Source organism: Pezoporus occidentalis, unplaced genomic scaffold (genome assembly GCF_034315485.1).
Source record: "Pezoporus occidentalis ecotype Australia unplaced genomic scaffold, CSIRO_AGI_Poc_V1 ctg58, whole genome shotgun sequence".
Classification (NCBI taxonomy): domain Eukaryota; kingdom Metazoa; phylum Chordata; class Aves; order Psittaciformes; family Psittacidae; genus Pezoporus; species Pezoporus occidentalis.
Genome location: NW_026915921.1, coordinates 514,146 through 528,558, shown reverse-complemented (window position 1 = coordinate 528,558; position 14,413 = coordinate 514,146). Strand labels below are relative to the sequence as shown.

Sequence of the window (14,413 nt, the reverse complement as noted above, 5' to 3'; positions counted from 1 at the left end):
TCCTCTGGGCAGCAGTGTATCAGCTTGAAAGACAAAGTGTTTTCTATATTTATTTAAAGGTACAGCTTTAAAGTCTTTCTTCTTAACAGCTTTTTTTCTTACAAATGCCTCTCTCTTGTGTTTAATTTCCACCTTCCTCAGGTGAAATTAATTGCCTGTGGGGGTTGTTTTGTTGAAATCTATGTTTAAAAACTGTGCCCTGAAAAAGAGCAAGAGACAAGATACTTCTAACCCATACACTGCACTAACAAGTGTAAAACAAGAGCCAAGAGGATGAGGAAAAGTGGCACATAAGTGAGCATTAACACCTTTATTTTTTGTCAGCCTCCTTATTTTTATTATATGAGATCCTTATGGAAACTTTTAGCTTTGTTTTGTTATGCAGAAAGTGAAGCAGTAATCCTCAGTGGCCTAAATCCTGGGAGCAATACTGAACCTGGAAACCCACTGAACTGAAAGGGAGAGTTTCTCCATGAATAAGGAAGCTGCTGATGTGGAGAGGGAGAGAATGATTTATTGTTTTTGTCCATGCCTGATAGAAAAAGGATGGGCTTAAATTGCAAAGACTCAGGTTAAGCTTCCTTTTCCTCTCTCTTAGTGAAGCCAGCCACCCAGCAAGGAGAAGGTGTTCCCATTGTTTGAGCATCAAGTATCACTGTCATTATCTATCTCATTGCAGCTATCTCCTTCCAGAGTAGTCAAGTGAGTGCTGAGAAAACAGCTATCATGTTCAATTGCTCGTCAGAGCAATCCCAGGCACAGCCACAGGTTGGGCAGAGAAGAGATTCAGAGCAGCCCTGTGGAGAAGGACTTGGGGGTGTTGGTTGATGAGAAAATGAACATGAACCGGCTTCAGTGTGCGCTTGCAGCCCAGAAAGCCAACTGGATCCTGGGCTGCATCAAAAGGAACGTGACCAGCAGGTCGAAGGAGGTGATCCTGCCCCTCTACTCTGCTCTTGTGAGACCTCACCTGGAGTATTGTGTGCAGTTCTGGTGTCCTCAACATAAAAAGGACATGGAACTGTTGGAACAAGTCCAGAGGAGGCCACGAGGATGATCAGGGAACTGGAGCACCTCACGTGTGAAGACAGGCTGAGGAAGTTGGGGCTGTTCAGCCTGGAGAAGAGAAGGCTGCATGGAGACCTCATAGCAGCCTTCCAGTATCTGAAGGGGGGCCTATAGGGATGCTGGGGAGGGACTCTTCATTAGGGACTGTAGTGATAGGACAAGTAGTAATGGGTTCAAACTTAAACAGAGGAAGTTTAGATTGGATATAAGGAGGAAATTCTTCCCTGTTAGGGTGGTGAGGCACTGGAATGGGTTGCCCAGGGAGGTTGTCAATGCTCCATCCCTGGCACTGTTCAAGACCAGGTTGGACGAGGCCTTGGGTGATATGATTTAGCGTAAGGTGTCCCTGCCCATGGCAGGGGGGTTGGAACTAGATGATCTTCAGGTCCTTTCCAACCCTAATTATTCTATGATTCTATGATTAGGCAGGGTATGAGAGAATACAGAGTTTAAAGAGTTTTTGCTGGTTTTGTCAATGCCTGAAGGAAGGCTGGTGAATTCACAGCTACAGACTTGCACCAAACTGCGCAGAGCTTGTTCTGCCACTTTCAAGAAATTCCTGGCTTTTTTCTCAGCCCAATTCTTCCAGTTTCACCTTGCTCTATTTCAAAATCTGACAGCTCTCTTTAGCTCTTTGCAGTTCCTCCTCCCTTTTTTCTCACTCACCTGTTGACTTCAGCTGCCTGAAACTTTTAACTCTTGAACTGGCTACTCAGCCGTATCTTGTTGGATCAGCCCTACCACTACTGTAAGTAAGTCACCTGCTGACTTTGACTGCACAGTGGTTTGCATCTCACGCCTTTAGCAGAAGTGCAAACACCACAGTATGGAATTCTCCTCAGATTAAAGGAAATAAATAAATAAAGTCTTTTTCAGGCTTCTTGGAGAGAACTTGAAAACAAGCTGAGTAGGCATTTGTAATTGGAAATGTTCTCAATCAAAATGATGCACTCTTAGATCACACTGTGTCCCTCAACCAAGACCTGGGAGCAGGGTCTTTGGATTGTGAAGCCACAGGAGATGGCAATGCACATCTTACCCTGCTGCAGCTGAGCTGGAGTGCCTCAAGGACCATGGGAGCATGCAAACAGGTTTCTATTTTGGCAGTCATCACATTGGCTTTTTGGGGCTGTTGATAGCTTTGGTGTAAAGAGAATGGCTCATCACACAGCAGTACCAGAGCTGAAGAAGAAAAAGCACTTCACAGAGGATTAAAATCTCACTTGAATGCTATTTTACTGGACAAAATTGCTCACAGACACAGGATGTTGGTAGACATCCTGGGCCAATCCCTTAAACGCTGCTGAGACCTTCCTCAAACCTTACATTCAGGGGAAAGAAACCTTTCTAGACTTACCTGACAGTGAGCCAGTATAGTGAGGGTCACAAATGGAAACCAATACTGAATAAAATAGTTATAAAAGCTTCTTTAAAAGATGCCAACTGCATTAAATAGTTAAATAAATGGCTGCAGTTTTATTATCTCTGCAGAAAAGGCATTTTGTATGGTAGTAATGGCAAATGCAAGGGATTAATGAAGGTACTGAAGAAGCTTTGTTTAGAGAGGTGAAACAGGCAATTCTTACAGGAGTGCTGCTATATGGATTGTGAATAAAAGTCTGCTGTGAGAAGGAAGCACAAAATTGCATCCTGAAAATGAGTAGCACTCTGAAGGAGAAATTCATGGCAATGTAAACCGGAACTTTTCTTTAGAGAAACCCTTAAAATGAAACTGCTCCCTTCTCCTTCTTCCCAAGCTGCTGACACGCATAAAAATGTGTTTGACCAGCAGCTTACTTGGAATGTTTTCTCCTTCCCTAACAAAAATGTGTTATTTCTCTAAACAATATGCCACTTAATACCAACAGAAGGCTCCTCAGCAGATAGGACATAGTTGCAAGGCTTCAACCTGTGCCAGGGTTTGGATCTAGGAAGAAAACCTTGCTAGACTCAAGTATTTACTTATTTAGTGATTCTTTCCAAGGCCATATTTTTAAGTTGTAGGGGAAACCATCCTGAAGAGTAAACTGAGTGACTGGGAAGTTGAAGTACAGAAGCTTGCTGTGACCGAGTTAGTAATGCTCTCTTTAAACAGTGGTCCCACTGAAGAATTGAACTTAAGTGCCTCGGTACGGTAAAGCGTATGTGTTGTCTTTGGGAAGCATTTCCAGCTTAATAGGGACGAAGTTTCCTTTATGCCTGATGCAGCAGCACATTTCGTTTCACAAATTTCCTTTTCCACCCATTTAAGCAATTAACTTGGAATGAATGAGATGCCAGATGAATATTACTGCCTTAAGAGTCAATAGCTGCTTCTGAGGTGGCTCTGGAGAAAAGAGGGGTCTATATTAGCCAGCTGTGTGTTTTGACGTCTTGCCAAAGCCACGCCACATCAGCAATTACCTCAGAAGCACTGTCCCCATGCCACTGTGTGCCCCATTTCAGCAGCAATTTGTGCCCTCTTATTTTCATTCTGCTCTGGCTCATGGAAGAGGAACAGTGACCTTTTGGAGTAAGGGAGAAGAATAGAAGGTTTGCAGGCCCTGTGCAGCCCATGGATGGGAGCTCCCAGGAGACACACAGGGGCACTTGCAACCTGGGCATGGGCAGATAGCATAAGTGATGATAGTGTTAATTATTCCCAGTGCTACCATAAAGCTTACAAGTCCCAGTGGCATCTTCTTAACTGGTAAAACTGTCCCATGTGTAGTCAGCAGCCACCTTGCTGCTTCCCACAGCTGACGTGAAAAGAGATGGCAAGCCCACTGTAGGTAGACAGAAACCTGATGTCCCCTAGGATAGCACAGATACACTTCCAGGTGCCTGTTTCAGCTCCCTGTCCTCATGTAGATCAACTTCTGATTCAGTGAATTTCCCCTGCTCTTCAAAAGAAGAAAGCTGAAAGATGGCACCCCTCTATGGTGCCTTGTAGCAATGGTCAGGGGCAGAACTGAATAAGCAATGATGTTTTGAAGCTAACAGCTCACTAAGCATGTCCAAAACACACTGAAGAAAATTGTTGGCCCTGATGAAGCAGTTCTTAGGCAAATATCTGGGAATTAATCTGGATCCTTCATTAAAAGTATTGTTAAATATATTCCATTTGTAGGATATTTGCTTCTGGAGATGCCTGACCTGGAAAGATAGGATCAGGTTAAACATGAGGCACTTGGAACAAGGGGCTTCACTCCAAGGCACCATCCCTACTCAGGCAATAAGGGACAGATTGGAAGAAGAAGCTTGCTTGCCAGCTGAATATTTACCAGCTGAATAGTTTAGGCCATGAGATGCTTGATAAAACAATGAATCTGCCCCTGCAATCTGTCAAGGTTATTTTCAGCACAGGTCAGCACTTTAAGGCTGAGTTTCCGAATGTGGGTTCTGACACTGTTCTTGCAAGACATTTGCTTGCCCACCTCAGGAAGCAGGTACTTATCACTGTGGTTATGTGGTCTGCATGAGCAGAGCCTCATATGCAGAGGAAAAGGGATTCTGTGCACTTCTGATGGTCCATCTGAGGCAATGGGAACAATTCCCTTCCAGGCTGAAGCATATCACCGTGTTCTTAATAACTGGGCAAGGTGGTGATTGAGGTCAAGAGAGAGGGAAATCTGTGGTGAGACTTACCTGGGTTGGCTGCCTGCAATGGTGTAGCTGCATGGTGCTCCAAAGCAGGGCCTGGGATGTTCATCACTGAGCAAGTTCATGCACACCCCTGTCCTTTTGGGGAAGAAAGCAGGCATAATACCACTAGAAATGCTGCCACTTATAGCATTCTCAAATGCAGCTTAATTTATGGTGAAGTGGGTGGTTTGTTGAACCCAGGGCTTTTGAATTTATAAACTATCATAAAATAGTCGCTTAATCCAGGGCGCAGTGACAGAGATAGGAATTGTGCACATTTCAATTTAAGCATAAATCTATTTTTACGCTGCCTTCTTATTTTGGCCTCCTAGGTTTGGCTCTGTCAGAAAGTACCACATCCAATCCTGCTAATTCCTTTCTTTAGGTTCTTCCTGTCAGAAAGCGGATATGGTCTTGCTGAATTATTGCAAATTCACTTTGTACAGTTTGGCCCTCTGATATTGACAATACATTTCCTCTGAGCAAGGAAAACAGCATTACAATCATATGCCTTCACTCACAAGCAGGTATGCTGACACACAAAAGTATGGATTTCGGTTCCTACATGAAAGCAGTTCTGGCTCTTGGAGGTGCTGGGAGCAGAGGCTCCTATGGAAAGGCTTGACTTTAGGCATAACATTGAAACAGTTGGCATATTGAGCAGGAATAAATGTCATCATAGAAAGTGACAGTCCTGAAACTCCGTGGAAATAACTTAAAGCCCTTGTTGCTTAAAAAAACTCCCTTCACATGGAGTTTTTCTTCTAGTTCTGTCTGAAATACTCTTAGTCTGGACTGAATTGTTTTCCTTCTTGAGGTTCAGACCTTTTTGGTTTTCTTCTAAAGGGAACTATTCCAGCAGCAGGGCTGAGTAAAATGCAAGTGTGCCAGGCTGGCTTCAGTTTTGTTTTAACAAACCCTTCAGTTATACTTAATTTTATGTTTTTTGCTTTGTCACTGTGATTTCTCAAACACCACAAGGTTATATTCATTTAAAATGAGCACTAAAGCAAAGTGCTCCAACAAGGATATACAGATGTGTTTATGACAGAAGCAGAGTTGTAAAATCAAGACTGACACAACACCAAGCAATATCTAGGTTGTGAGGGATATGGAGATCCCTTCCACTCCCTCAGCCTATACATTATTGCTGCCACATTTGAGCAAATTCATCTTGCCAGATCAGCTGTTTAAAGGTTAAAATCTGGGTACCTCTAAAGTCAAAGTATCATTTGTATCATAGTATAAAATATATTTGCTAACAGTCTTTTTCATACCTGTAAGAAAAGTAAGTGACGCATTATTACCAAGAGCTATCGGTTTAGGAACTAAAGAAATAATCTGAGCGGTACAAACCAGGAAACTATTAGAAACGTTATGCAATGATTTCTGGCAGTGTGAGGGCAGGCAAGAGCACAATTTCATAACCTGTTCAGCAACACTTCCATGATTTAATCCTGGCTTTGTCCTTAGTAGCAGTTGCCAGACTTCCCAAACCAACAGCTAAGGTGGGAATTCACTGGAGAGAGTAAACAATATTTAGTGATTTGAGCTGTTTAAGACCTAGCATATGAACTGGCGAGACCTTGAGTCTTGAGACCCATACCACCAGCTCTTCTTTGCAGAGGAGAGCCCTTTCACTTTCAGTCTGGACCCTGACACCCATGGGTGTTGACTTTGCTCCCAGTGGTGTGTGCACATTTCTAGGGCATGATTTTTCTGAAAACCATGGCTGATTTGACCCTTTCTCAGACCAAAATATCAGGTGATGCTTCTCTTTCTACCAAAGAGGCTTGTTATAAACTAAAGATTTTCCAAAGTAGCTCTGATGGTGAAAAGATATCATGGAAGAGAACTGATTTAATTCATAAACAGCCATGGAATTTTGTTCTTGTAGTATGGGGATAATAAACTATGCTACATGATTCAAACTGTACGACAATTTCTTTCACTAGGAGATTTTAAAAGTATGACTTACTTACTTTTTTGGCACCCCAAAATGATCAGTAAGTTCTTAAATCTCAGAACTGGTACTGAAAAATGGAGAACCCTAAAATGTCTTCATATAACACAATAGATGTGGTCCTTTCCATCCCTAACTCTTCTATGATTCTATGATCTTCACCCAATAGACCCAACACCTGTTGGAGGAACCTAAACTTTCACATCGGAGCTTGTGCTCCTAGAACACTTAGTAAAGCTCAGCTGAAACATAAATCCAGACTTTGGACAGATGGCTGCTTCACATCAAAGTTTATTTTCCAGGAGTCTGCTGTACACTTTCCATGGATACTCCAAAGAGTCATTTCTTGATATTACGATGTTAGCCCATCAGTAATCTTCAGAGTTTCCATCTCACTTGCCAAACCCTATGAATCCATTTAGCCTCCTGTTGACCCACGTTTGTGAACACTGCAGGGTAAATTTCATCACATAGCAGGGATTTACTATCCCCTGAGTTGCCAGTAGTTGTCTCTGAATTGTCCTATTTTATAGCTACGAGGTTCACTGACATTAAGAATAAACCAGGCTGAAAAACCTTATAAGTAGTTTCTTCAAGACTCTTGAGATACGTATCCACCTTCCCAGGTCACTTGATAACCAGACTGCTAACCAGGGTGCTTTTGATAGAAACATGCTGAATTGTCAGTCGAAACTTTCCAATGTAACTTCCAGCTGCACTTTTTGCCAGGTTGTGGATGAAATTTCCAACTGAATGATGAGATCAGTCCCTGCCTCCCCATCACATTCCAGCACTGCCAATAGCACTAAAGTTGTTAAAGACCTCATTTGCAATGACAGAGACCCAGGCCTTCCATCTGCCTAATTCAGATCAAGGTGTTAAGCCCAGATCATCTGTGTGTTGGACGATCATCAGCCTTTCCTCCTCAATCTTTCCTGTTAGAAATATTCTGCTTTCTAAGATATAACTAGATACTAATTGAGTAGAGAAATACAAAGGAACTCATTAAAAATGGAGAAGTAAATGAAACTGCGTTTCTTGGCACCGGATACTTCTGACAATTGCTCCAGTGACAACCTTGGTCCATATTGTTCTTGCTTGAACATCTCTTCACGTTGAGTTTGGAAAAAGAATGGGTTCAGATGTTCTCTTAAATTTATTTATATAGTCATGTGGCACTGTGGTGCTGTCTGGAGGTACGAACAGGAGTATATGGACCTGAGCCATGCTGGTGATTGACATCTGTGAGTAGACATCTATTCAAACCTGCTGAGACTTTACCTGGATTTCAGAGGATTTGTCAGAAGCAGAGCTAAACCTCAGCATAAGATTCATCAGGAATACAAGTCCTCACAGGCAGATGAGTAGCTGAAGGAACTCAAATAAAAGCAACAAAAATGTAAAGACAGACTGACAAGAAAAGAATTGCAAAAGCTGCATTGGCTAGGAGACAACTGGTGAAGGACATGCTTGTTCCAGTTTATTTGAGGCATGAAACACCAGCTAGCATAAAGTATATTTGAAGATGAAAGAATTGTGAGGATTACTTCTTATTGATGGCTCAAATCAAATGCATACTACCTATTAAAATGAACCATATAGAGAACAAAGTAATAAACAAAATACAGGATAGCTAAGCAACAAAATAAGGGAGGCTGCTAGAAGAAAGAAGACATACTCCTAAAAAAGGTGAAGTTGTTTTGAAATGAAGAAAAAAGAAGAGAACAATCTCCAAGAAATTACATATGAGATGCAAAAAGATGAATCTAAAAAGGAGTTTGGGATCAACTTAAGAAAGGCATAAAACCAATAATGAATTACCTAATATGTTACGAATGCCCTACAGAGATTTTGCAGGCCAGTAGACAGTGAAGGTGTGAAAGTAGCAGTGAAAAAAGGTAAAAGCAGAGTAAAAGAGAAATGACTTTTTATTTTCCATTTTTATTCACCACGAGGCCTTAACACATACTTTGGCTGCCTCATTTCCAGTGTCAAAAATGGAACAAATTAAGAAATATCATGGAAAAAAAAAAAAAAAAGACAATGTCCCATACTGGCCCTCAAAGGGTTCTAAAGAAAGGCAAGGTTGAAATAATGGATCTTCTAGCTGTGGTGTGTGAGCTCTCATTTACACCTGCCTTTGCATTAGAGAAATGGTGATGGTAATTGTTAACAAAATTCTACAAGGAGAAACAAGTTTAGAAATGTGTGCCCAGGAAGCTTGGTAGAGCTTACAATAAAGGATAAGATCATGACATGAATAAATATAACTTACTAATTTATAGGGGAATAATCCAAACAGCTTTGTGACAGGAAGATAAAGCTACTAGTGTTCTTTGAAGGACTCAGAAGCATGTAGAAAAGGGAGAATGGATTGATGAAATATGTCTGTATTTCTTAAATACATTCAACAAAGTCCTTCACAAAAGCCCGTTAGAGAACCTATTGTGAGATATGTAAGACTTTAATATATATACCTGGCTAAAAGATAGGAACAATGAGTAGGAAATAGTGGTCAGCTCCTGAATATTTGCCAGTGAGCTTTCAAAGTAATCTTTGCTTGTGCTTGGGCAGTGCAACATGCGTATAAATGACCTTGATGTCCAGCAGAAGTACAAACTTGCTCACTAGCCTAGACAGGACTATGCAGGGTAGAAATGAAAGCTTACTGTGAAGATTTGCAGAAGCAATAAATCAGTTCCAAAGTACTCACAAAAAAAAGCCAGATGGAATTCAGCGTTGATAAATCAGAGGTAATGCACCTAAGAAAAAACCCTCTTCAATTAACATACATAATGATATGCTCTTCAGATGTGCTCTTAGCTATTATCCTTTAGTAAAGAGATCTTGGAAGGGCCAGGCAGTTCTATAAAAAGGAACTCGATGTTCAGTAACAGTCAAAAAATCCCTACCTTTGATTTTCAGAGCTATTTGGAGAAGAATAGAGAACAAAAAAAGAAAATGTCCTTATGCTATTTTGTAAATCTGTGGCACAAACACATCTTGAATAGTGCATGCTGTTCAAGATTTTCCATCTTAATAAGTGTCTGGTAAAGCTTCTACTGTAGTTGCAAGTGGATGTACACAAACAAGACCTGTAGATGGATATCTTTTCTAGACCAGCTAGAATCATATAAAAGCCATAAGCACACTACTGAGCACACAAACTCTCTCAAGATCTAAAAAGAAGCAGTAAAGAATTGTTGTGATCCAAAAGCCAGTTTAGTATTTCTAGCTATAGAAGTAAGGTTAATTAAAAAGATTAATTGGAGCTACCTAAAAACCTTGTCTTGCCTAATCTAGAGTTAGAAAATGTATAAAGAAGCTTCCAAGGTATGGTATGGCACCAATACAAAGATAAAATAAACAGCTTTGATTTATACAATTGATACCTACCAGTGGCTTGGGAGATTGTGGCCACTGCTGAGGTGTGGAGGTGGGTTAAGAAACAATGGTGACCAGCTTTGAGAGAGTCACAACACCATCATTAGGGGTCACAATGCCATTGTTAAGTAATCCAGGTCAGAACTGTAATGGCTCTCCCATGCCTGGGGTTCAGCATATGGTGCAGCTTTTACGCATAGTCAAAGGATTCCATACCGATGTCCCAAAACCTGAGGTTTTGAAGAGCGGAGCATCAATTCCATCAGCAGCTCTCTCCCTGGAGGGATTCTATTCTTATTCAAGCATCGATTTGAAGTACAAGTGCTCTGGCTTTACAAGGATTTCCTGATTCTCTTACTGACATATGTATTTTTTCAGAGAGCATTGTTCTTCAATGGAGTGCATTAAAATGAATCTACAGGTAAACATTCTGTTCAACTTTTTGACAAATGGCTCTAACTCAACATTTAACTCCAAAGGGCCAGGAAATGAAAATATAGACCCATTTCTCAATAATTATTAATTTCCTGTCACTATTTTCCTTACTTCAGGAGTTTAGAAAGTTCTAAAAATCTTGTAAGGTTGATTAAAGAGTAATTTGGAAGCAAGATGAGGGGAAGCAGGTGAAGGAAAGGGACAGAAGACTATTTCTGAACACTAAAAATAGCTTCAAATTCCTGCCAAGAAATGACAAATTGTTATATACACAGTCAGACATGGAGATGTATATTTTGTTTCAAATTCCAATTTCAAAATGTACTGCATAAAGAGAAACCACAAATTGAAACTCCATGTGCTCATATTGGCAGCAACACCAAAATTAAGTTTTTTTCTAAATATAACCCCCCCAAAACCTACCTCAACCTTCCTCCACCTCCTGCCCACTCTTTTATAAGTCAGAACAGAGTATTTTGGTTTCTCAGTGACTTTTTTCCATTTCTTTGAGTTACTAGTGAAGGGCCAAGCTCTCAGAACCTTACTCAGGTAACATTTCCATTGGTTTCAATGGGAGGTTTGCCCATGCGAGGTCTGCAGTATTTTTCCTGGTATTTATATGAAATGAAGGAATGTGTGACAGGAATGAGGATCAGTCTTTGCAAGAGAGCGAGAAGAAAACGCTATTTTGTAAAGGGATGGAGGGTAAGGAAGGAGGATAACGTCGTGAGGAGCACTATATAAAACTTAAACCCTCTTCCATCTCTGTAATTTCTCCCTTCTAAACAGAAAGGCTTTTCAATTTGAATAAAATATCTAAAGAGAATTCATTTTGAGGACTCAGTCCAGGTCATAGGAAACAAGCCACATCAAAAAACCCCAAATAAATCACCTCTAATTTAAGCAAAACTGAACCAGAGACTAAAGACAAACCAGCCTTTTCAGCTTTCAGAAAAGAAACCAACATCAAAAGAAGAACCCGAAGTAGAAGCCTAGAAATGTAAATTTGTTGGTCTTTTCACACTCAAATTCTCACGCTTTTTCCATTTCCTTTTACAGAAGAAGAATGTGGTCAGACGTAGGGGAATGACTTAACAGCTTTTATTAAAAGGTAACTTAGTCAACTTAGTCCTCTTATGGATAACTACAGAATCATTATAAAGAGGATTAAACAGTTATGATCTGTCCCAGTTTGAATACTGTGGCTTGGAAGTTTTGACTCATGAGGTGTTAATTTCTCAGTCTGATTACATGAAAATGTATAAATATGAGCACTTATGAGGAAAAGACGTATCCTGCTGGAAGTTGAATGGTGTTGAGGTACCTCCACTTCTATGAAGAGCATTGGAAAAAAACTCCTATCATGTTAAGTGGTACTGCATATAGTAGAAAGTGTCAGATACATGCAAAGGAGTGCTACCACCTCTGTTTTACTAGGTATTGAGGTGAGGAACAGATGCATTAAATGACTTTGCTGTGAGGTCCTGTGTGAGGAAGGGCTTGATCTCCACTTGGTCCACCCAATGAAGGCAGCAGGGCTGAGGGCACCCAGTGCCGGCTGTAAAGTGTCAAAAGTTGGGTGGTGGAAGTGCCACCATGTTTGGCTGTGTGTAAAAAAGCCATGTTTGTTTCTAAGTGGCCAACCTGGATGGCTTGGGGCTTATAGAGACTCAAATCAGAGAGAGACGGGAATCATATTGTGTTAAGGTAATTAGGGTTACTCCTCTGAAGGAAACGAGGTGCTTCCAGCTATTGTCCTCAAAAAAGTATCAGAGAAACAGAAATTATTTGCCACAACAGCGCTAAGGAAAACCCTCCTAAACCACTGAAGCAATACAATGTAAAGAAATGTGAATGAATTGTTATATTTAGTAGCTCCTAAGAAATGCTCTGCCAACAGCCCTCTGAATCACTCTGCCTGGAAACTACCTGAGTGCTGCCTTATTTCTAGACATCTGTCAGCACAGTTATTAGCTAGCAACAAGCATAACATGAAAATAATCATTCTATTTAAGGCAGGAACAATAGCTAATTGACTGACATGAAATTGCATCAATATTATCTTCTGTTGACTTTTTGATAATCCATTGAAGAACAGTTTGTGTTTTCCAGGGTGGAAAACTCTACTTGTTTCCTAGCAGGAGCCCCACATCAAGAAGTTTTCCCTAATGGCTACCTAATTTTTTGTAAATATAAATTATAATGCTTTCCAAGCATTGACATTTCATAACATGTTTTTCTTTTTTGCAAGGTTCCATCTTCTTCAGAATGCAGACTGATATATTTGGTACAGTAGTAGAATAACAGCTGGATACCTGAAATTCAGTTCATAGCCTTTCCAGACTAATTTTGAAATGCTAGGCTGATAAAGGTCTTTAGGCACCTGAAAGGTCCAAATAGGTGCTTCTTAGGTATCTAATTGACACTGAAACTAATGGGAATTAGGTATCTTTCATGGACTTTTAAAAAATTATGTAGGACTATGATAGCAACAGAAGCTACAAAATAACTCGAAAATTTCAGCTTTTTCTGATGTAAGGCTGTCTTTCCAGAACCAGTCATTTTTATAATGTAAATTTTCCCCAAATTTTCATTTCTGTGAGACCCTGCTATTCCCATCCTAGTTGAAAAACCTCCTCATACAGTACATTAATGCCTCCAAACTCTTCTTTGTTTATAGGCTACTCTCAAATATCATTCAAACACTTCATGGAACTTAGAAGCTTTCCTTTGTGATCAGAAGATCATAGTCTAATGCCTGGGTGTACAATCTAGGAGATTTTTCTCACCCTACCATTCCAATTTTCAGAAAGCACCGACTTGCTTTGGGATGTCACATCTTCGCATTAAAAGTCTTAAAAATACAATCCGAGCTCTTCTGAAAAAGTATCTTTGGGAACACGAGGGTGTGCATGAATATCTTCAAAGCTGTAGTTTGACTAACCCAGCCACTGCTTAGATCATCAAACAGGCATGCATTTGGGACACAGAGGCACTACAGTCCTGGTGTATTCAGCCCATAATCCTCATGGTTATGTGAATAATTATCCCTTCATACCGGCCTAGAAATCTTGGACAGAATTAGCAATCACAGCAAGGGTGCTAAGAAATAATTTGTACCATACATCTGTTAGTGTCCCTTAGCCCAGCTGGAATTTACATGCTTTCCTCTCTATCTTGGGTTTCTCAAATTGTGTTGATGTGTATTTAAGCCGCAGGAACATTCGAGGCGGTCACGCAGGGGGGGAGATGCAAACTTTGCTGGTATTTTGATTCCAAACTGTGATATCTCTTATCAGGATGGGTAAGGAAAGAAAGTGTCAGTGGCATTTGGTCTCCTGGACTAAGTTTCTCCGGCTATCTCATGGTGTGGTGGGTGAAAAGTGTGAGGGCAAGGCCATCACAAGTGTGGAAGAACTCACAGACCACTCAGGCAAGCATTCTCCAACAGGTATCCCATGATATCCCAACTGGACGCAACTGACAATTTTTTTGAGTTGTTAACTAAAAGAATAGTTTTGTGCTTTACTTCATCTTGTCTTTGAGAAAGAAAAATGCAGTCCCTAAATCATTTCAATCACTAATGCTTTACTCTTTATTCTCCTCCTTTTTGCTGTTGCAACCATGAAGAGGGGGGTTGTCATGAAAGTGTCATTTAAAGTCATAAAGATGTAAGAAGGGGAGAGCAGAATGAAGTACCTCATGTTTGGCCCTGCTTTGGCCAGGTGGTTGAGCTAGAGGTCTCCTAACATCGCTTCCAACCTGCAGTAACCAATTATCCTGTAAGAGTGCAGAAGCCTGAACTTTCAAGCCTATTTTGATTTTAGAAATTACAGAGTTTTCTTTTTTTGGATGCACAGCATTCTGTTTAGCCTCTTGCTTGACTTATGATCACATCATATTTACGCTTAACAAGCTTTCTCTCATTCACTCTTCCCT

General features: G+C 40.6%; 2 long non-coding RNA genes across 2 annotated transcripts in view; both read left to right on the top strand.

Annotated features, from left to right (window-relative positions):
- LOC134174132 (uncharacterized) overlaps positions 1 to 4,280 on the top strand; it is a 28,778-nt gene extending 24,498 nt beyond the window's left edge. The window contains exon 4 of the long non-coding RNA XR_009968516.1: positions 4,178 to 4,280. This is a non-coding gene — a long non-coding RNA (uncharacterized LOC134174132). The remainder of the gene's footprint in view (positions 1 to 4,177) is intronic.
- Positions 4,281 to 10,143: 5,863 nt separating this feature from the next.
- Positions 10,144 to 13,930, top strand: LOC134174131 (uncharacterized). The gene is made up of 3 exons (XR_009968515.1): positions 10,144 to 10,460; positions 11,534 to 11,585; positions 13,155 to 13,930. It is a non-coding gene; the product is annotated as an uncharacterized LOC134174131 (long non-coding RNA).
- Positions 13,931 to 14,413: the final 483 nt, after the last annotated feature.